At 44.9% G+C, this 22,810-nt stretch overlaps 2 long non-coding RNA genes across 2 annotated transcripts in view; one reads left to right on the top strand and one right to left on the bottom strand.

The window, feature by feature from the left end:
* LOC148116993 (uncharacterized) overlaps nt 1-8,723 on the bottom strand; it is a 61,989-nt gene extending 53,266 nt beyond the window's left edge. Inside the window, exon 1 of the long non-coding RNA XR_015733118.1 lies at nt 7,873-8,723. This is a non-coding gene — a long non-coding RNA (uncharacterized LOC148116993). The remainder of the gene's footprint in view (nt 1-7,872) is intronic.
* A 99-nt stretch (nt 8,724-8,822) lies between these two features.
* LOC117667730 (uncharacterized) lies at nt 8,823-22,117 on the top strand. The gene is made up of 2 exons (XR_004592114.3): nt 8,823-9,014; nt 19,377-22,117. It is a non-coding gene; the product is annotated as an uncharacterized LOC117667730 (long non-coding RNA).
* Nucleotides 22,118-22,810: the final 693 nt, after the last annotated feature.

The raw sequence follows: 22,810 nt of genomic DNA on the forward strand, positions 1-22,810 counted from the left end.
ACCGCCCCGGATGTCATCATAGGCGATCTGCGCACGATCCCGTTGCGAACCGGTAGTAAAGGTAAGTAGAACCCACCTGCTGCATCTGTGATTTTACATTGGGTGTGCCTGGTGCCCCTAAATTTCCCTTTCTATTCCAGCAATTTTCATTTTGAGTCTTGGGCTTTTAAAACAGGCAGCCTTGTTTAAGGCAGTCCCTTTGAAGTGAGATCAGTTGCAAACTTGGTTCATATTGAGGAACCTTTACTCTGGGTTATATAGGACTACCTATATCAGGGGTCCCCAACCTGTGGGCCGCAGCCTATTGGCCACTGGGCCACATGAGTAGCTGGCCTGTGTGCACGTATAGCTCCACTCACACGAGCATCCCAAGTATCATGGATGCTCGTGGCCCCATTCGCATGGGCACTCGCGGTCCACTCGCGCAAGCCTTGTTGCAGGCGCTTGTGACCCCACTTGTGCAAGCAATAGGTGTTTGTGTGCACGCACATGCGTCTACCCCTCCCACAAAATCATCCCCTCTTTGGCCCTTCCCCCCACTCTAGGCCGCCAACCCGGAAAGGTTGGTGAACTTTGACCTATATGATGATGTCATGCAATGCTTCATGATAATGCTTGCACCATAATATGCTTTATAACATTTACCAAATTTCAATTCTGTGGGAGCCCTGCGTCCTGGATTTTCGACACATTCTGTCAATTAGCTCATTTGGAGATACTCTGATTGAAAAAGTCTTTTCCTACATTGTACTGTTTTGCCCACTTAAGGCTACAAGAATGAGAGTTTTAATAGGTAATGGTAAAGTTTCCCCTCGCACATATGTGCTAGTCGTTCCTGACTCTAGGGGGCGGTGCTCATTTCCGTTTCAAAGCCGAAGAGCCAGCGCTGTCCAAAGATGTCTCCGTGGTCATGTGGCCGGCATGACTGAATGCCAAGGGCGCATGGAACGCTGTTCCCTTCCCACCAAAGGTGGTCCCTATTTTTCTACTTGCATTTTTTACGTGCCTTCGAACTGCTAGGTTGGCAGAAGCTGGGACAAGTAATGGGAGCTCACCGGGAGCGGCACTAGGGATTCGAACCGCTGAACTGCCAACCTGTTGATCGACAAGCTCAGCGTCTTGGCCACTGAGCCACCGCGTCCCTAGTATAAAGATTACCTCACGTTTAATGAATCCTCCATTATTATTTTTTTGTCAACCGTCAAAACTGTAGGAGCTGTTAGATGATGGCAAAGTCCACTTCAGTTGAGGACGAAGCCACCTTGGGACCCCTTTCTCTTGGCTCCTGCTTGGCTCCGCATCCGGAGCGGCTAGTCATTCCTCCATGTTTCCCCTCCGCCCGTCCGGTTTTCCTTTCCCCCTTTGTTGGAGCCGTTCTCTATTATAAAAGGGTGGCAGGCGCACACCAGAAGTGTCAGAGGCATTAGATAAGGTATTAAGGAGGTGTCAATGGCAGAATAGCAGGGATTACAGTGAAGCCTAAATAACGTGCAAAATAAAATCCCAAAGGTGATAAAGTCATTGATAAGAAAAGCTGGAGGACCCCCCCCCCAAAAAAGGGGGGGAATGCAATTATTTTTTTCATTTCGATTGTTCAGGCTCAAAAGCACTTTGTTGCTTAAATAGCCTTCTCTCTCCATCCTCCCAACCTACTTCACTTTTCTTTTGGAACATTATATTCCTCAATAATCATTTTATGGTCACTGGCGATCTTGCAGTAGATATATAGATATATTTTTAAAAAAGGAGCAGCAGGGCCACTTCACACAAATAATCTTTCGCGCTTCTGAGTGGGGTCTTATTGTGCTTTATATCCCTGACAACATTTCGCACCGAGACCCAGCTTTGCGACGATCGACAATGGCGGGTGTTTTCACAGCTCGGAATTAATAGCATGACACCTTTTTCTCTGTCTAGGAGATGCTGGTATGGGAATCGGTGTCTAACAAGGACTGAACTCCCTTCTCCGTAAATTTAGGACCCCCTTTCTAACGTGGTACATTACTCAGGGATAGATGTGCGAGATTGTGTGTGTATATCCAGAAATGTAAAATTGTATCTAAGACCTGAGAGGCCTCTTTCACCATAATAAATTTTTTGTCTCTTAAATCTGACAAGGCCTCCTTGTCAGTTACTTCTCTTCTCTGAAGGAGGCAACATCTTTTTATCTTGATGCATCCGGAAATGGACATTCCTATCCATCAATAGTCCTCGATTTACGACCACAATTGGGCCCAGAAGTTCTGTTGCTAGGCAAGGCAGTTGTAAATTGAGTCGCTCTTGATTTTGTGACCTCCTCTCTCTCTCCCCACCACCCCGGTGCTGGGTGAGCAAATCGCTGCGGTTGTTGAGTGAATGGTGCAGTTGTTAAGTGAATCAAGTTTCTTCCACTGGTTTTGCTTGTCGGACGCTGGCTGGGAAGGTCACAAATGGCGATTACATGACCCCCAGTGTTGGAAGAAATATCCATCTGGTTCAGTTCCAGGCCGGGAGAAAGACACTGGAAACTTGGAGGCTGATTGGAAAGATGGTTTAATGGTGAAGCAGAACCACCAAGCACATGGTTCTGGGCAGTTGACCACATGGAGTTGAGAGAGAGAGAGTTATTTGTTACCCTCTCTTGGGCTTTGCACTTGAACTTCCTGTTCCTGTGCAAGAATATGTATTCTATTGGCTGTTGTAGGGATCGCAGCTAACTTTGTAGGCTGTCTGAGTCCCAGGCTTGTTTGAAGCTTGCTGGGTGATGCAATGAAGAGGCTTGTGTTCTGAAAGGGCCAGCGGTGGGTTCCTCCCGGTTCTGCCCGGTTCCGCCGAGCCAGTAGCGGTGACGATATGACATCACCGAACCGGTTCTGTCCCCCCCATCCCCCCGCCCCCCCCACCCCTGCATTATTCTTACCTTTTATTTGGCCCCACCCCCAATCTATTGCTGCCTCCTGAGTCCCAGCTGATGGGCTATAAGGAAAAAAACTGTTTAAACTCTTGCCACGGGGCTTCAAAGGGCCGCCCTACAGCTGATCAGTGGTAAAAGGCAGTTTGGTGGTAGACCGGTGCCTCCAAAAACAAATGAGTAGACCGGTGCCTGTAAAAAATAAATGGATAGATCGGTACAGCTCTGCAAGCAGTTAAAAGCCTGGTAGACCAGTACCTCTGCTAAATCCTAAACAATTGTCACATGACCATCAAGCCACGCCCACAAAATAAAAAAGTAAAGTAAAAAAATTTAGAACCCACCCCTGGAAAGGGCATTGGGCAATCCTATTGTGTCTTAATGGCTTTGTCCTGGTTTGGATCTTGAGTGAGGGCTAATCCCATCACCCTGGAGCTGAAGGTCTTTTGTCTTGTAGATAGGCTGGCCCAGTCCTGCTGGGTCTATTAAGAAAGGTGGGGGCTGTTTTCCATGAGCATGTTTCTCCATTAGGGAAATATAATATTCTGCCTTTTTTAATATTTCCCAAAATATTTCATTCTTCTAGGAGAGGGATGGGTGCTAACTTTGTACACCAGGATGCCGCTACTGTCATTAATATATGCCAGTGGCCATGTGCCCAAATTTTGATCAGAGGACTGTTAGGATGCTGTGACAGTTGTATGCACGTTTGTATGCACAGTTTTAAGTCACTTTTTTTCAATGCTGTTGTAACTTTGAACGGTCATTAAATGAACTGCTGTTAAGTCGAGGACTATCTGTACTCCATGCCCAGTTGGGTTTCCATTGTAACATTTATTTATTTATTTATTTATTGGTGCTTCGTCAGTTTTTTACTCCTGGCAACTGCCTGAAAAAGTCCCTACACTTTTCTTGGTTTCAAGGTTTTTCAGAAGTGGTTTGCCATTGCCTCCTTCCTAGGGCTGAGAGAGAGGGACTGGCCCAAGGTCACCCAGCTGGCTTTGTGCTCAAAATGGGCTAGAACTCCTGGTCTCCTACTTTCTGGCCTGATGCCTTCAGCCCTTAACCACACTGGCTCTCAAAGCAATTATTAGATTTTCTTGCAATTCTTGCAATTTCTTTCCTTTCCTTTATTTTCTCTTCAGCATTGTGGGTTTTTAATTATGCGCTATGAGGTCTCATAGCACAACTGCCTTAGCATTGTTTTATTGTTGGCTTTGTCGAGTTAGTTCTTTGTTCACTGTTAATTTGTTAATTGCTGTTTCTATTTAACATTCTGATTTTTAGCTGAGGTTCCATTGATCTTAGGAAGATTTTTTTGCAGACTTTCTTGGAAAAGCATCCCACAAAAATCCCCGCATTGTAGATCATTTCAAAAGAGGCTCTTATTGTTGAGCATTTAATTCATAATCATACTCTGCTTGATTCATTGCATAGATTATCCTCAATTTACGACCACAACTGAGCCCAAAATTTCCATTGCTGGGCAAGGGAGTTTTTGCCCCATTTTACAAACTTCCTTGCCACCGTTGTTAAGTGAATCACTGCACCTGTTATGTTGGAAACACGATTTTTAAGTGAATCTGGCTTCCCCATTGACTTTGCTCGTCAGAAGGTCATGTTAGAAGAAATATCCTTCTGGGTTCAGCTCCAAGTGGGGAAAAAAGACACTGGAAACATGGAGATTGCTTGGAAAGATGGTTTAATGGTGGACAGGATCACATGGTTTGAATTCCTGAACAGAAAAGGGGCTGAAACGCAGTGAATCCCTGGGTTTTATGCCCTCTCTGGGCTTTGAACTTCCTGGGGCACAGGAAGAGTATCCTGATTGGTTGTCAGACTCCCAGGGGGTGGGGGTCTTAGCTGGCCTTGCTGGCTGATGTAATCTTCCCAGGTGCCATGTGGTGAGTTTCTGTTGCTAGATGGGTCCTATTGTGTTGCAGATGATGGTCCTTTGACAAAGGATTGGGTTTCTGCCTCTGGCCCATTGACAAAGGGTGGGGGCAGGAAGATGGGAGCTGCTTCGTCTTTAAAGCATGCTTCTCCATTTCTCATACAGGGAAACATAATATTCTGCCTTTTTAATATTTCCTAAAATATTTCATTCTTCTAGGAAAGGGGTGGATGCTAACTTCCTACAGTCACAAAAGGGATCACATGATCTTGGGGCACTGCAACCATCATAAATACGTGTCAGTTGCCAAGCGTCCGAATTTTGATTGTGTGACCACAGAAATGCCGCAACAGTCATAAGTGTGAAAACCGGTCATGTCACTTTTTTCAGTGCTGTTGTAACTTTGAACAGTCACTAAACAAAAGGTTGTAAGTCACGAACTACCTGTATTCTGATTCATTGTCCCTCTGCAACCATTGCAGGTGGTCCTCGTTTTACAACGGTTCATTTAGGGACCTTTCAAAGTCACAACAGCACTGACTTATGACTGTTTTTCACATTTAGGGCCATTGTGGCATTCCCATGGTCATGTGATCAAAATTCAGATGCTTGGTGACTCATATTTATGGCAATTACAAGTGTCCCGCGGTCACCTTTTGCGACCTTCTGATAAACAAAATCAATGGGGAAACCGCTTAACGACTCTGTTACTACTTTCAACTCTGAAGAGAACCTGGATGAAGCCATTTTGTGCTGCCTCATAGTTGCCACGAAGCCTGAGAGGGGGAAGGGAGGAGGAAAGTAGATAGCCCGGCTAACAGTCAAAACAAAAAGTTTTCCTGTAGGGAACCAAGGTCATCGTAACAGGTGGCTGGTGAAGGAGGAGAGGAGCCTGCCAGCTATATTCATTGGACAATGGGGACAATGTGACACAGGGGAGGAGGGAAGCTTTACTCTTTTAATTAGGTGAAAACCACGGGAACTTTCAGAGTTGGTTTTCACCGGCTGTGCCGATATGATGTATCCAATAAGCATGTCCTTTGGGGAATCTACCTGCCTCGGAGTTCTGCTTTCAATGGGTGCCTTACTCGGAATGCTAAAGTTGTCCGGAATGCGGACAACTAAATTAACACCTGCAGTGATTCACATAACAACTGTGGCAAGAAAGGTCGTAAAAATGGGGCAAAATTCGCTGAACAAATGTCTCACTTAGCCACCGAATTTTTGGACTGAAGTGGGATCATAAGTTGAGGACCACCTACCTATATAGCAGTGGTGAAATTCAATTTTTTTTACTACCGGTTCTGTGGGCATGGCTTGGTGGGCATGGAGTGGCAGGGGAAAGATACTGCAAAATCTCCATTCCCACCCCACTCCAGGGGAAGGATACTGCAAAATCCCCATTTCCTCCTCCCACCTGGGGAAAGGATATTGCAAAATCTCCATTTCCTCCCCACTCTGGGGCCAGCCAGAGGTGATATATGCCGGTTCTCCAAACTGCTCAAAATTTCCGCTACCAGTTCTCCAGAACCTGTCAGAGCCTGCTGGATTTCACCCCTGCTATATAGGTACCCAATGACGACCTTACAAATTTGAGAGCCAATACTTTTTATTTCCAATAAATTTCTAAGCTGCAAAAAAAAATAAAAAACACTGTGAGTGTATCAATAAAGAGGCTCCAGCGTGGCTTTGTGTGCTGGGGAGAGAGGCGAGAACTCTAAACGGTTGTGCGTTATCTAGGTGTTTCAAGGGCCCACTGCTGATCTCTTTACAATCTTCGCAGATTCCACAGAGATCCTTGACCTTCAATTAAAGTGAAATGGTGCTTCCGTCGCAGCTTCTTGCAGATGCTGGCATGGAAAGATTAACAAGCGAACCCCAATTATAAAGCCAAGCTCCGTGACGCAGGCAAGCGGGCGCTGCCATCAGATAAGGGCCTCTCTGAAGGCATGTTTTCCTGAGTGCCCTCAGAAGTCAGCCACACGCCAACCCAAAAAAAGGAAATCTCTCGCTCTGGTTGCCCCCGGGAGCATCCAGATGAGCTGGACTTCAACTCCCATAATCCAAAGGAGGTAATTGGGAGCTAAAGGTTGGAAAGACGCCCCAAAGAGAAGGGGAAAATCGTAAAATTGCTGCGGAGTCTTCTCTTAAAACTTTGGCTGCCGTGCTCACCCTCCCCTCGAAGAGTGGTTGGCAGAATGCGGCAGAAGAGGAAAAAAAATCGAAAATACAGGTAGTTCTCGACTTATGAGCACCATCAAGCCCAAAATGTCTGTTCTTAAGTCAGACACTTGTTAAGCGAGCTTTGCCCCATTTTACAACCTTTCTTGCCGCCATTGTTAAGTGAATGCCTGCAGCTGTTATATTAGTAACACGGTTGTTAAGTGGATCTGGCTTCTTCGTTGGCTTTGCTTGTCTGAGGATAGAATAGAATAGAATAGAATAGAATAGAATAGAATAGAATAGAATAGAATAGAATAGAATAGAATAGAATTCTTCATTGGCCACGTGTGATTGGATACACAAGGAATTTGTCTTTGTGAGGATCACAAAGGGTAACACTGGGACACTGCAACCATCAAAAATTTGGTTGCCGAGCATCTGAATTTTGATCATGTGACCACAGGGATGTGGCAACCGTTGTGTGAGAAACAGTCATAAGTCAGTTTTTCCAGTGCCGTGGTAACCTTGAGCAGTCACTAAACGAATTGTTGTAAATCAAGGACTACTTGAGGTGCAGTGTAGTACAGTATTCTATAGCATTTTTCATTTAAGTTATTTACTAAATAGAGCAAGGTGGACAATAGAAGCTGGCCTCTGAGTAATATACTGGAAAGCTGCATTCATGAAGTGTGTGGAGGAATGGGAAGGGCAAAAAAGGCAAAAGAGTGTGAATATGTACCATATTTATCAGAGTATAAAATATACCTTTTTTTCCCCATAAAAGAGGGTGAAAATCTGGGTGCAACTTATACTCCGAATGTAGGCCCGCCCAGCCTCGCAAACGGAAATTTCAGAGGCTGAAAGAAGCCTCTGAAAGAAGCTTCAGAAAAAAAGCCTCAGAAACAAAGTTTCAGGTTCTACTTACCTTTACTACCGGTTCACAATGAGATCGCACGCATTGGGATCGTGCATGCACAGATCACCGATGATGACATCCGGGGCGGTAGGCGGGACCATCTGCTGGTTTTACTACCGGTTCTTGCAAACCGGTCCGAACCGGGGGCAACCCACCACTGTTGCTGGGTTTGTTCATCATATTAGACCAAAAACCCGAGCTTGGCTTAGACAAATGTGTGAACAAATTAAACTTCAAATTGATTTAGTACAATTTGTGAACCAAGCCACACAATCTGGTTTGCAAACCCCATGAAACAAAAATAAAATAAAAATAAAAATGTGACTTTCTCTTGCACCACCCACCCCTTATTTAATATGGCTCTGATCAAATCCCACCAAATCATGAATATATTTTAGACATGCTTTGCAACCCCAAAATCACCTATTATATTTAGAATTAAAGTAATCACAAGTTTCCTTTAAAATCCAATTGCTAAACAAAAGTTAACCAAAATAATATTTGGAAACAAAACATGGTTTCTTTCAAGCAAAGACTAGTCATGACTATCTTCCAAACTACAGTTCATAAAAACCAGGATGAGGCATGACATCCAAGCTAAGTTAGCTCTCAAAATTTCAGTTGGCTTGGCCAGTTGCATCTTCCATCACAGTTGGAAGATCTAGTTTAGATTGTCCTTCTAGACTTTTGCTATCTTTTCCATGACTTTCATCTACAACTCCTTCGTTCTTTCAGCCTTCCCCTTGACTATCATTCTTGGAAGTCTTTCCATCAACTTCCGCTTGTCCCCTAAAACCTCAGCTGTCTTGAATATCTCTGCTCATCCTCATATTTTATTTCTCTTGGACCAACTGTCATTTCCAACTGCTGGCCAGACATGAGCATTCTGACACGCCCACAACTCTTGCCTGATTGGCTGCTCCAACAGCCCATTGTTGACCCATAAATCAGACTTAGGCAATTTTGTTATTGTGGACATGGACTTAACTTTTTTGGGAGAAGCTTGGGGGTGCAATGAAAGTGGGCCTTCATCAGGGGGGGCGTGGCTTGGTCTTTTAGGGACAATGGAGAAGGTCTCTTCTTCTACCACTTCTGGGTTAGCGAGCAAGATTTTTATTCTGGTATGCCTCTGCCCAAATAGGACCCAAGCTGTAAGTAGATTAATATCTCTTTATTGATTCTAAGGAAATGCCCCTTAGCAGGGCTGGGCTTCGAATATTTTAGCAAGGGGTTCTCTTCCCAGTTGCTGGGAGGGCATGGCCATGGTGGGCGTGGCCTAGTTGGCCTCCTGCACCATGGCGGGGGGGGCATTTTTGCCCTCCCCGGGCTCCGGAGGCTTTTTTTGAGCCTCCGGGTGGGTGAAAACAGCCTCCCCAGTCTCTGGAAGGCCTTCTCGAATTTCTGGTAGGCCCGTTTTTTGCCCTCCCCAAGCCTCTGTGTGCGCCCTGCACTTACCTTCATCCAAAACGGGCCGCGTGGGGACTCCTGGGAGGGGCAGGGTGCGGTGGGCGGGACCAGCCAGGAGTGGGATTTGGGGGTTCTCTGAACTGCACAGAATCTTAGCTAGAGGTTCTCCTGAACCCCTGTGAACCCCCAGCAGCCCACCCCTGACTCTTAGACAGGTAGGTGATCCCTTTGTATACAGTTCAAACATATTGGGCTTGGAATGCATCATTCATTGGCTAGTATCATTTGACTCATCTGTGATCTAGCAAGCACGCTCGTAGCTTTATGTGTACCGTGTAACGTTTCATAGCATCCCATAATAGAGTTAGCATGACCTTGTTAATGCTCATTGTCGTCCAGGAGGTGTGTTTCCCACATTATAATGAGGCATAATGGGTTTACAGGTTACTAATTTACAAGTTACAAGGCAGAACAAGAAGCAACGGATGGAAACTAATCAAGGAGAGAACTTAACCTGGAATTAAGGAGAAACTTCCTAACAGTGAGAACAATTAATCAGTGGAACAACTTGCCTCCAGAAGTTGTGAATGTTCCAACACTGGAAGTTTTTAAGAAGAGACTGGACAGCCATTTGTCTGAAATGCCATTGGGTCTCCAGCTTGAGCAGGGGGTTGGACTAGAAGACCTTCAAGGTCCCTTCCAATTCTATTGTACTGTTAATCCGGGGTTCTTGAAAAAAAAAATTGATTCTGTTACTACAATACACATTTTTGCACACTTCTTATCTCTGGCTGGTTTGAACCGATTCTTATCAGAAAGTTGCCATGATTGATAGCTTGATTTAAACCTTGGATGGGCCTGTCACAATTACTGCTGTTTTTTCTTCCTCTTCTTCCATCCCATCCTCTTCTATTCTTTGTCTACCTTTTCTTTGGTTTCTTTTTTTTTCATTTTGTAAGGTCCCAAAATGTACTTGAGTCACACAAATGCCAAAGAGAGAGACTCAAGATGAGGCTTGCAAAAAGAAACAGATTTTGTTTATGGCCAAAAACAAAATACTGGGTGGGACTATATCCAGAACATAGAGATACAATGCATGTGAGGAAATAGCCACACCTTGGGGAAGGTATGGCGTCCTTTTATACCTTCAGAGGCATTAGCTTAATACTCAGTTCTGGCTCCCTGGCCCATGCCTTCCCTGTAGCCCTGCATTGGCTGTGCAGCAAGGAGCAGGGGCCGGGGGGCTAAGCATCTAGCAACAGAAGGGCTTGGTGTGTAGCAACCCCGCTTCTTGAGAGATCCACCAGGCACGGAGTGGTACAGAAAAACAGGATAACAGGATAACACAGAGGTGAGATCACTGGTAGAAGCAAATGGCAGAGGCAATTCTAATTCTTAGCAAAGCAATTCTTACAGAAGCAAAACAGCAAGTCAAACCAAGTCTACTGACTCTACTATTGGGTCCCACTAATTCTACCTGTTCTATTATTATTATTATGTTCCTTCAATTTTATTTTATTTGTATCCTGCCTTTATTATTTTTATAAATAACCCAGAGCAGCAAACATAGACAACACAACCTTTCTCCCCTCCTATTTTCCCCACAACAACAACCCTGTGAAGTGGGTTGGGCTGAGAGAGTGACTGACTTAAAGTCATCCAGCTGTTTTTCGTGGCTAAGGCGGGCCTTGAACTCATGGTCTCCTGCTTTGTAGCCTGTTGCCTTACCCACCAGACCAAACCGGTTCTCTGGTTTCAAACTGGTTTAATGTATTTGCCACCCAGCCAGGATTTGTGCTTAACCCATGACTCCATACCTTGTATGAATCAAGAAAAGGTATTAGCATGGTAACCAAGTTAAGGATGTTTGCATGTGTTCTGACCTAGGCTTCCTTAGAAAGCATACAGCACCATCTTAGTCCCGGCAAACCTCTTTAATTCATATGGCTGTGGATTATTGTCATTCCCAGTCCGAAAGGCTTCTCAAACAGTCTTTCAGGGGAGTGTTTACAAACACCCACCTTATCTCCCTTGGAATACTGCCAGAGAACTAATTGCCACAGGCAGGGCAAGGCCAAACTTAGCACAGAGTCAAACAGACCTTTTACCGATCAGATGAACTAATTGCTTCCTGCAAAAGCTCACGTTCCGTTCGCTCCTCTTTTACGTCTTATGGGAGGGGCCAATCATCTCCAAGCCTTACTCCCAAGTCGACCTTGTTTTCTTAATTGTTCCTGGTCTTCTGGCAGCTCTGCGCATGCGCACACTGGGAACAGGCTGACGCTGTTCTTCTGCCTCACTGATGACAGACTCCGGAGGCAGCAAAGAACTACCAGACCGCCTTGGCCCCCTCTCTGCCTCCGACTCAGAGCCCTTGTCTGAGCCTTCCCCAGACTCCAGGACTGGCCCACGTTCGTCCCCAACCTCCTCACTGTCTGAATCTGCTGCCAGCTCTGCTGGCCACCGGCAGGCCACAACAGCATGGATGCAGATTTGATGAATGTCTGAAGAGAGTTTCAGTGTCTAAAATGATGATTCCCCATTCACCATCCAGCTCCAGCATATCGTCCTTACATTATGGCATCTCTAAGAGAAATACACACGCCTTAAGATGAGTGCATCAACATCACTTGGTTTCAACATAGCTATCAAAACAAATACCCGTGAAATGAAGGACATGTCTTTGGATTGCGGGAATATGCCAATCATGCTGGTGATACTTCAACAGAGTTGGAATAAACTGTAATAGCTTTAAGAAAAACCATACAAGGAAAGCTTTTGCAAGGTTAAATCCTAAACTTATTGACTATTTGACGTGATGCTTCTAAGCCACTAAAACAAACCCTGAAAGACTGTTTTTACAGGCTTATAGGCCATAACAGGGAAGTACAGGTGACTGTAATGAAACCTGCCCAGTCATAAAGCAGGTCAGTCATATATCCAACCCAATTTTACAACATTTTTGGGGGGGACAGTCATTAAGCGAATCACTACACAAAATCATTGCTTGCTGTGGGGCCTTTCTGCTAAAAATCAGAGGTAAATGCTAGTTTTCGACAAAAACATCATAAATTGTGATCATGTGATTTTGGAACTCAAGGTGACAAATATATCCAACATAACTTCATCCAATGTTCCACATAACAACAACCCTGGTGAGATGGGCTGGGCTGAGAGTGACTGGCCCAAAGTCACTCACCCAGCTTTCATGCCTAAGGTGGGACTAGAATTCACATTCTTCTGGTGATTGGCTCAAACTCACCCAGTTAGTGTCAGGTTTCGAGGTCGTCTCAAATAAATTACATTTCAAACAAAGTCTTTGATGAAAAACTCCCATTTATTAAGCACGACATTCTAACTCCGACTCCATCGTAGCCAACACTGACTTCCTGACCCAAAACCCTCCCTTTCCTTTCCCCACTCCTCTGCACTCATTGGCCATCTTCCAAGTCACTCTACCCCTAATCTACTGTTCCAGCTCAAAGGAATTTCCCCCCTCCCATCCCATCTCCTAGGGGATATTACCTCCAGGGAAAATAAGTAGGTGAAAAGTCAAGCGTCCCTTTCCAGACACCTCCGCTTCTCCTTCTTATGTCAGCACTAGAGTAAATGCAGCTTGAAGTGCTGACAGTTAGCTTTCATGCCTAAAGCAGAACTTTCTAACCTGGTGCCTTAATCACTTAACCAAATTGTCTCCAGGGCCATATACAGGTATTCCTCGACTTATGACCACAATTGAGCCCAAAATTTCTGTTGTTAAGTGAGACATTTGTTAAGTGAGTTGTGCCTCATTTTACAACCTTTCTTGCCACAATTGTTAAGTGAATCACTGCAGTTGATAAGTTTGTAACCTGGTTGTTAAGCGAATCTGGCTTCCCCATTGACTTTGCTTATGAAAAGATTGCAAAAGGGGATCACATGACCCCGGTCATAAGTTTGAACCAGTTGCCAAACATCTGAATTTTGATCACATGATCATGAGGATGCTGTAAAGGTCATAACTGTGAAAAATGGTCATAAGTCCCTTTTTTCCGTGCTGTTGTAACTTTGAATGGTCACTAAATGAACTGTCGTAAGTTGGAGGCTTGACTTCTGAACCACATGAGAATGGCTTTGGGGAGAACTATATTTCTGGTGTTTTCTGATGTCTCCTATTCAAAAGGCTGATTTATTTAGCTTTTGGTAATCAGCCAAGATAAGCTAATTGCTACTATCGAGCTAAGCATCTCTGATAAATCAGAATAATTTTGCATTATGGATGGATCATTCCCTCCGTTATGAATCCATGTAATTTCTGCATATATTCTTCCTTTTTTCATGTAAATCTGATTTCTTAAAAAAAAAAAAATCTGACGTGATTCATATTTAACTTTTTTTTCCGCACCAGAAACATATCTACATGCATTTGCTTTCGAAATACAAATTAATAAACATGGAAATGTATATTTTCTGAGCTTCAAAAAGTGCAAAAGTTGGTGGATAATAGCACTGAAATGAACACAGTAGTTTAGAGAACATTAGCAGAGAAGATTAATTCATACTCATATTCCCAAATATTTCTCAAGTATTTACATATCAGTGAGCTGGTTTGGTCTAGTAGTGGTTAAGGCTCCAGGCTGTGAGACTGTGAGTTCTAGTTCTGCCTTAGGCATGAAAACTGGGTGGGTGACATTGAACCAATCACAAGTAGACCAGGGGTGGGTTCTAAATTTTTTTACTACCGGTTCTGTGGACGTGGCTTATTTTGTGGGTGTGGCTTGGAGGTCATGTGACTAGGTGGGCGTGGCTAGCTGGGCAGAGTCATTTCTGGAAGGTCCTCGCACTTACGACCAGTCCTCGCACTTATGGCCTGACTCATTTGTTTGCTTTTAACACTGATCAGCTGTAAGGCGGCCCTTTGAAGCCCCGCGGCAAGAGTTTAAACAGTTTTTTTCCCTCTAGTCATCAGCTGGGACTCAGGAGGCAGCAATAGATTGGGGGTGGGACCAAGAGCCTTGGTAGTACAGTGGTCTAAGGCACCCTGTTATTAAGCTGATTATTAAGACCAGCTGCCTGCAATTACTGCAGGTTCGAATCTCGCCAAGGCTCAAGGTTGACTCAGCCTTCCATCCTTTCTAAGGTAGGTAAATTGAGGACCCAGTTTGTGGGGGCAATAAGCTGACTTTGTATAAATATACAAAAGGATGAAGGCTATTGCTGAGCACATTGTAAGCCGCCCTGAGTCTCCGGAGAAGGGCGGCATATAAATCAAATTAAAAAAATAAAAATAAATAAAAGGTAAGAATAACGTGGGGGGGTAGGGGGGGGGAGGATGGGGGGGGAAGAACCGGTTCGGTGACATCATATCATCACCGCTACCGGCTCGGCCGAACCGGACCGGACCGGGAGGAACCCACCACTGCCATACCATGTAGTCTATCGTGGGTTGACTTCCTAATCTGCGTTGGAAACCCAAATAGAATAGTATTGCTCTCATTTTTCAAATTAACAGTTTTTTTCCCTCTAGTCATCAGCTGGGACTCAGGAGGCAGCAATAGATTGGGGGTGGGACCAAATAAAAGGTAAGAATAACGTGGGGGGGGAGGGCAGGGGGGGAGGGCGGGGGGGGGAATTGGTTCGGTGATGTCATATCGTCACCGCTACCGGCTCGTCCGAACTGGACCGAACTGGGAGGAACCCACCACTGAAGTAGACTGGGATTTCTAGTTCCACCTTAGGTATGAAAGCTGGCTGGGTGACTTGGGGCCAATCACCAGGAGACAGTGAGTTCTAGTCCTGCTTTAGATATGAAAGTTGGCTGGACCAGTCACTCTCTCTTCATCTCACAGGGCTGCAATTGTTGTGGGGAAACTAGGAGGAGGAGTATTATGTATGTTTGCCATCTTGAGTTGAAGTATAATATACTTGATTGGACATTTTATTTAGAAGAGACGTGGTGGCTCAGTGGCTAAGACGCTGAGCTTGTCGATCGAAAGGTCGGCAGTTCAGCGGTTCGAATCCCTAGCGCTGCGTAACGGGGTGAGCTCCCATTACTTGTCCCAGCTTCTGCCAACCTAGCAGTTCGAAGGCACGTAAAAAATGCAAGTAGAAAAATAGGGACCACCTTTGGTGGGAAGGTAACAGCGCTCTGTGCACCTTTGGCGTTTAGTCATGCCGGCCACATGACCACCAAGAGGACTTCGGACAGTGCTGGCTCTTCAGCTTTGAAACAGAGATGAGCACCGCCCCCTAGAGTCGGGAACGACTAGCACATATGTGCGAGGGGAACCTTTACCTTTACATTTTATTAGTGGTTAAAAAGATGCAAGAGGAAGTGGGCTAGAGTTTGAACTGTGGACTTCAACTCCCAGAATTCCCCAGTTAGCGTCTTTTAAGATGTGTGGAATGGGACCTGCTGCTGGGGAATTCTGGGAGTTGAAGTCCACACCTCTTAAAGCTGCCAAGACTGAGAAATTCTAGGCTACTGTTGAACCAAAAGAAGAAAGCAAAGGCACCTTTCAGATAGACAAATAAATAGGAAAAAGCAAAGGATAACTTTCAACAACCTCTGTAGCTGGAGAGGGTCTCTTATTCCAGCTGAGTTTTCAGCTTTACTGGCAGCAGCTGTGCAGATAACCCTGAGATCGTCTCCCTCACCCCACCCACCCTGGGATTTCAAAGCCAGGCTGCCTTTGCTGGACCCATTCAGCTTCCAACTTCAAAGACACACAAAATACCACCCAAAAAAACAAAAACAAAAAACAAAATAAAAACCCACCCCAAACAGAGTGGAGAATGCAAACAGGATGGAAGACATTGAAAACTACCAAGACCCAAAATATATAGCTAGTCCTCAATTTACATCAGTTCATTTAATAACCGTTCAAAGTTACCACGGCACTGAAAAAAAGCGGCCATTTTTCACAGCTACAACCTTTGCAGCAGTGGTGGGATTCAGCCGGTTTGGGCAGAGTTCAGGCGAACCAATTGTTAAATTGCTGGCTGGCCTCACTCCTCCCTCCCCTCCCCTTCCAGGAGTCCCCAGGTGCCCCGTTTTGGCTCCCAGGTAAGTGCAGGGAGGCCTACTAGACCCAAAATGGGGCACGGGGGTGCAGTGCCCCCCCCATGGCCCGTTTTTGCTCCCAGGAGGCTGCAGGGAGGCCTACTAGGCCCAAAAGGGGGCACGGAGTGGCAGCGCCCCCCTCCCACAGCCCATTTTTGCTCCCAGGGAGGTGCAGGAGGCTGAGTGCTGCCTGTCACACATCCCTGGCCACGCCCACCATGGCCACGCCCACCCAGCTGGTCATTAGAGCAGAGAACCGGTTGTTAAATTATTTAAATCCCACCACTGCTTTGCAGCATCCCCATGATCATGTGATCAAAATTCAGATGCTTGGCAACTGACTCGTCTTTGTGACGGTTGCCATGTCCCGGGGTCAATGCGGTCCCCTTTTGTGGCCTTCTGACAAGCAAAGTCAATGGTTCATTTAACAACCGGGTTACTAACTGAACCACTGCAGTGATCCACTTAACAACTGTGGCAAGGAAGGTCGCAAAATGGGGCAAACCTCACTTAAATAAATGTCTCACTTAACAATAGAAATTTTGGGTCAATTGTAGTCGAGGACTACCAGTACGTACAATTAGATCAGAGAACTGATCCTTAGCCTGCACCCTCCAACCAAAAAATAGACAGTTTTGATCAGTGGTGAAATGCAAATTTTTTTGCTACCAGTTCTGTGGGTGTGGCTTGGGCGTCGCTTGGTGGGCGTGGCAGGGGAAGGATACTGCAAAATCCCCATTCCCTCCCCACTCCTGGGGGAAGGATATTGCAAAATCTCCATTCCCACCCCACTCTGGGGCCAGACAGAGGTGGTATTTGCCAGTTGTCTGAACTACTCAAAATTTCCGCTACTGGTTCTCCAGAACCTGTCAGAACCTGCTGGATTTCACCCCTGGTTTTGATCTACCTTCTTTCCTTTGTTAAAAGGAGAGTTTTTCATCTTTTTCACACAGACACACAAATGCACAGCTGCCATTCTTTATAAGTAAGACCCAAAGCTGTTTGCATGGGAATTATGGAATTATTTATTATACATAGCGCAGCATTCTGTGGCTTATTCAAGCTCGTTACCACGTAAGCACAAACGTGAGATTCAAAGTTGTATTTCCCCTTCGGGTTTGTCGGCTGTTTTGGAAAAAAAAAATTACGCCTCATGTTTTCCTTCAAATTATTAAAATGCATTTTGACAAACAAGAGGCACGCCGCACAGAAAATAAAATAAAATAAAACCAAGGGAATTAAAGAAGGAAAAGAGCAGAAGGAAAAAAAAAATGGCAGTGACAGCTACTTGGAAGATTTATTTCGAAACGAGCAAAGCATGAAACACCCGGATTTTCCCCTCACTTTCTGAAGCTTATAAATGACACTCAGAAGCCACCTCAGATTTGGCAGGTGTGCAAATGACATTCATTAGAACAAGTGCGACAGCCGAGGACGTGCCGATGGGAGGAAAGTACACACTGGTAGTCATTCGGGTCTCATCACTTCAGGTTGTAAGCAGAGTTTGCCGGTAAAGTGTTTAATTTAAGAAATATAATTTTTTTTAAAAAAAAAATTAAAGGTCCAGGTCTAGGAAGGGAATTTAGAAGCTAGCTTTCTGGAATAAGGACTCTGTCTATATTTCAATCAATTGCACTACAGGTAGTTCTCAACTTACAATATAACAGTTTCGTTTAGGGACTGTTCGAAGTTACGACGACACTGAAGAAGTGACTTTCAACCATTTTTCACATGACCCTGGCAACATCTCCATAGAGATGTTCAAAAATTCGATGATGATCAAAATTCGGAAACTTCACAAAAGACTCATCTTTATGACGGTTGCAGTGTCCAAAGGTCACGTGATCGCCTTTTGTAACCTCTTGATAAGCAAAGTCAAGGGGGGAAGCCAGATTCACTTAACAACTGCGTTACTAATTTAACAACGGCAGTGATTCACTTAACGACTGTGGCAAAATGGAGCAAAATTCACTTAACAACTTTCTCGCTAAGCAACAGAAATTTTGGACTCAATCGTAGTCGTCAATTGAGGATTATATGTATTGCAGTTTAAACGCAGCATGAAAATTCCAGGTTTAAAGAAAATGAAGCAAATATTTGGGGACAAGGATCTTTGTTCTTGCAGAAACTTTTGGGTCACTGCGATGATCATTGACAAATGTGATTAGCATTCCCTCCACTTTTATTTTTTATTTATTTATTTATTTTATTTATTTTGTCAAGCACGTATTAGATAACAGATACAAACATGGTTATTAATACATGAAATGGTTACAAATAAAAGGGGGACATTAGGACAGGGACGGTAGGCATGTTAGTGCGCTTATGCACGCCCCTTACAGACCTCTTAGGAATGGGGTGAGGTCAACAGTAGACAGTCTAAGGTTAAAGTTTTGGGGGTTTGGGGAAGAAACCACAGAGTCAGGTAGTGCATTCCAGGTATTGACCACTCTGTTGCTGAAGTTGTATTTTCTGCAATCAAGTTTGGTGCGGTTTACCTTAAGTTTGTTTCTATTGTGTGCTCGTGTATTGTTGCGGTTGAAGCTGAAGTAGTCATTGACAAGTAGGACATTATAATGAATAATTTTATGTACTATGCTTAGCTCGGAACGAAGGTGGTATAGTTCCAAGTTGTCTAAACCCAAAATTTCAAGTCTAGTGTCATAAGGTATTCTATTGTGAGTGGAGGACTCGTGACCATCGGGATACTACAATGATTATAAGTGTGAAAAATGATCATAAGTCTCTTTTTTCAGTGCCGTTGTAACTTCGAACGGTCACTAAGCGTGCTGTTCTATGTCGAGGACTCTTTTTGAATGTAGCAAGGTTAATAGACACTGTGGCCAGATAGCAAAGTCTCTTTGTTTTTATGAATTGGCCTCCTTCTGTTCTCCCCGACAGAAGCAAACGGTGCTTGGGGGCAGGTCTGACTCTTTCATAGACGGATGTATCATGGTGATCAATAACGTTGCTGGGAGGAGGGAGAGAAGGTTAGGAGGGGGAGAAAAAAAACCAAACCCCAGAACTCACTCTGCTTGTTTCTGTTTATAACATTTCCTTCCAGGCTATCTCGGGGTCCAGGACATTTAGCAATCCAGACAGAAGACATTACCGCTTAATTAGAAATGAGACAACTCAGGTGCGTGTCTGTGGGTTGGCGGCAGGACGCCGGGCGAGAGAGCCACCATTTCGATTGCGTTGCTGAGGTAATTCGAGCTGTCACATTCAGCTGTCAAGAGGAGGTAATGGAGACCGCCTTGGGGAGAAGCCTCCGTGGGGGAATGCAGTGCGTACTTCGGATTAAAAGAGGTGGCCACGGTGGATCAATGCCGCTCCCCGTGATTTACAACTGAGAGTACATATGTCTGAGCCAAAGTCAGGCATTTCAAAGCGCCGATGGAGAAGGGAAGCATTTACACCGAGGATGCACATGAGCCACCTTGGCCACTCAGCTCTGGAGTAGTCAGGCTTTTACAGAAGGACTCCAGTGCTGGAGGCAAATTTGCAAGGGGAAAAGAGAGGGGCTTAATTTTAGTTAGTTTGGTTTCTAAAAGAGAACCCCTGTAATGCTCCGGTGCTTGGAAGAAACAAGACATCTGGTGAAAATTGATGGTACTCCATAGCTGGAGAAGATACTTTCCCCAGGTTGGATCTATTAGCCCAGAGGTGTCACACTCGATTTCATTGAGGGCCGCATCAGGGTTGTGTTTGACCTCGGGTGGCCGGGTGGCCAAGGTCAGCTCAACATCACTCATGTTGGGGGCACCTGTAGTGGCCAGGTGCTAAGACAGGACTTCCCTCAGACCCTCCCTCACTCTCATTATAATCTTCCTTCCTTCCTTCCTTCCTTCCTTCCTTCCTTCCTTCCTTCCTTCCTTCCTTCCTTCCTTCCTTCCTTCCTTCCTTCCTTCCTCACCAGAAGTAGGGAAACAGGCTGTTTCCTGCTTCCATTTTTCTCTCTCCCCAGCCTCCAGAGGCTTTCTAGGAGCCTGGGGAGGGCAAAAACGGCCTTCCCCACACACCCCAGAGGGCCTCCGGAGGCTGGAAACGGCCCGTTTGCTGACTTCCAGTGGGACCGGAAGGCCCGAAAATCAGCTGGCCAGCACGCATATGAGCACTGGAGCTGAGCTTGGGCAATGCTCGCGTGCCCACCAACATGGCTCCACATGCCACCTGTGTTAGGTTCGCCATCACGGATATAGGTCATGAAAGCTCCAAGGTTGTCCAAGGAGTTCCTTGACTCTTTGGGGCTGGAAGAAGAAAGTTTGGGATTCAATCTCTCAGACATGGAGGCTTCCTTCACTGAAGTTGAGCTCCCCAACTAAGAAGGGGAGAGGTACAAGCATTTGGCCAATATCCAAGCAAAGACACGTGACACATGTGCCCGACCTCAAAAACGTGTCTAAATAGGATGGCATAGAGCTGGGGCGCGTGGGTGGGGAGCGGGCCCACCCATGATTTCCTCTACCGGTTCGGGTGAACCGACCCAAACCAGCTGAATACCACCTCTGGTTGTATCCCCACCAACAAATTAAATTGCAGTCCAAAAGAAAAATACTGCAATAGAGCTAAGAATAACTGAAGACTGTCCATCCTACAGAAGAAGAATGCTCCTCCATTGTGCCATCACAATGTCACAACATCCCCTGCTTTACAGAATAGAATTTTTTTTTTAATTGGTCAAGTGTGATTGGATACACAAGAAACTTGTCTTGGTGCATACGCTCTCAGAGTACATAAAAGAAAAAAATACGTTCCTCAAGAATCATAAGGTACAACACTTAATGATAGTCGTAGGGTACAAATGATACAAGCAACAAAATTACAGTCATACAGTCATAAGTGAAAGGAGATGGGTGGTGGGAACGATGAGAAGATTAATGGTAGTACAGACTTAGTAAATAGTTTGACAGTGTTGTGGGAATTATTTGTTTAGCAGAGTGATGGCATTCGAAAAAAACTGTCCTTGTGTCTAGTTGTTCTGGTGTGCAGTGCTCTATAGAGTCGTTTTGAGGGTAGGAGTTGAAACAGTTTATGTTTATTTATTTATTTATTTATTTATTATTCATATTTCTATGCCGCCCACTCTCTGAGGACTCTGGGCGGCTTACACTAAAGACAGTATACTAAATAACATATTGTCCCCAACAATCTGAGTCCTCATTTTACCCACCTTGGAAAGATGGAAGGCTGAGTCAACCTTGAGCCAGTGAGATTTGATCCACTGATCTGCTGAACTAGCAGTCAGCTGAAGTAGCTGCAGTACTGCACTCTAACCACTGTGCCACCTCGGCTCTTGTTGACTCCAGGACTATCTATGTTAGATAGTCCTCGAGTTGCAACATTTCATTTAGTGACTGTTCAAAGTTACCACGGTGCTGAAAAATGTGACTTCTGATCGTTTTTCACAATACGACCGTTGCAGCATCCCCATGATCATGTAATCAAAATTCAGATGCTTGGCAACTGACTCATCTTTGTGACGGTTGCAGTGTCCCCTTTTGTGGCCTTCTGACAAGCAAAGTCAATGGTTCATTTAACAACCGGATTACTAACTGAACCATTGCAGTGATCCACTTAACAACTGTGGCAAGAAAGGTCATAAAATGGGGCAAAATTCACTTAAATGTTTCAGAGCAACATAAATTTTGGGCTCAACGACGGTCATAAATCGAGCACTAGCTGTAGAGTAAATAGTTTCATATTTGCTCATTGCATGTAATTATGATGTGCTTTTTAACATTTTTCGCCATTATTTTGCCAACGTTGTTCTCCAAACAAATAAATAAATAAAACTACAGAAAACTATGTCATGATGGAACAATCCAGGGTGGGGGGGGAAATCTACTGGGGTACGTTTGTGCCATACCTAAAATGCAAGTAAAGGCAGGCCCAAATTCAAGTTTCTACCCCTCAGCAATTTTCCTTGCTTTTTTGACCCTGAAGCCAACAATGACTCAACAACGGGAAGAAGAGAAGAGTCTTTTGATGGATGAAAGACTATTTCTGCCCCCCCCAAGATTAAAATTACCTTTCCCTTCCCCCTCCTCACCCCAAGAGAGGTGTAATTGCTGTGTGGAACCATGCTCATTCGTGCAAATCTAGTATCTTCTATGACAGGAATAAATCATGCGTGGGAATTGTGCATCAAAAATGTGGAATCGGCAGCAAATGTCATAATGAAGGTAAGGTTGGCTCAATGGAGAGAGGCGCTCGGCCAGCACTAAGTTTCTCAGCTGGTTTTGAGGTCAAAAAGAAACAGGGTTCAACATTGGGGTTCCCCTCCTCTCCTAAAGCAGACACCCCTGCTCTTTTCATGATGCAATCTTTGGTTGCACAAACAGAGGCACAGAGTCAAGATCGCATGAATTATTAGTACCGCTTTATAAAGCCTTAGCAAGGAATACTGCCTCCAGTTTTGGTCACCCCATTACCAAAAAAGATCTTGAGACTTTGGAAAAAGTATAGAGAAGAGGAGAACTAGGATGATTAAGGGCC

Source organism: Pantherophis guttatus, chromosome 1 (assembly GCF_059756535.1).
Source record: "Pantherophis guttatus breed Tessera chromosome 1, ASM5975653v1, whole genome shotgun sequence".
Classification (NCBI taxonomy): Eukaryota; Metazoa; Chordata; class Lepidosauria; order Squamata; family Colubridae; genus Pantherophis; species Pantherophis guttatus.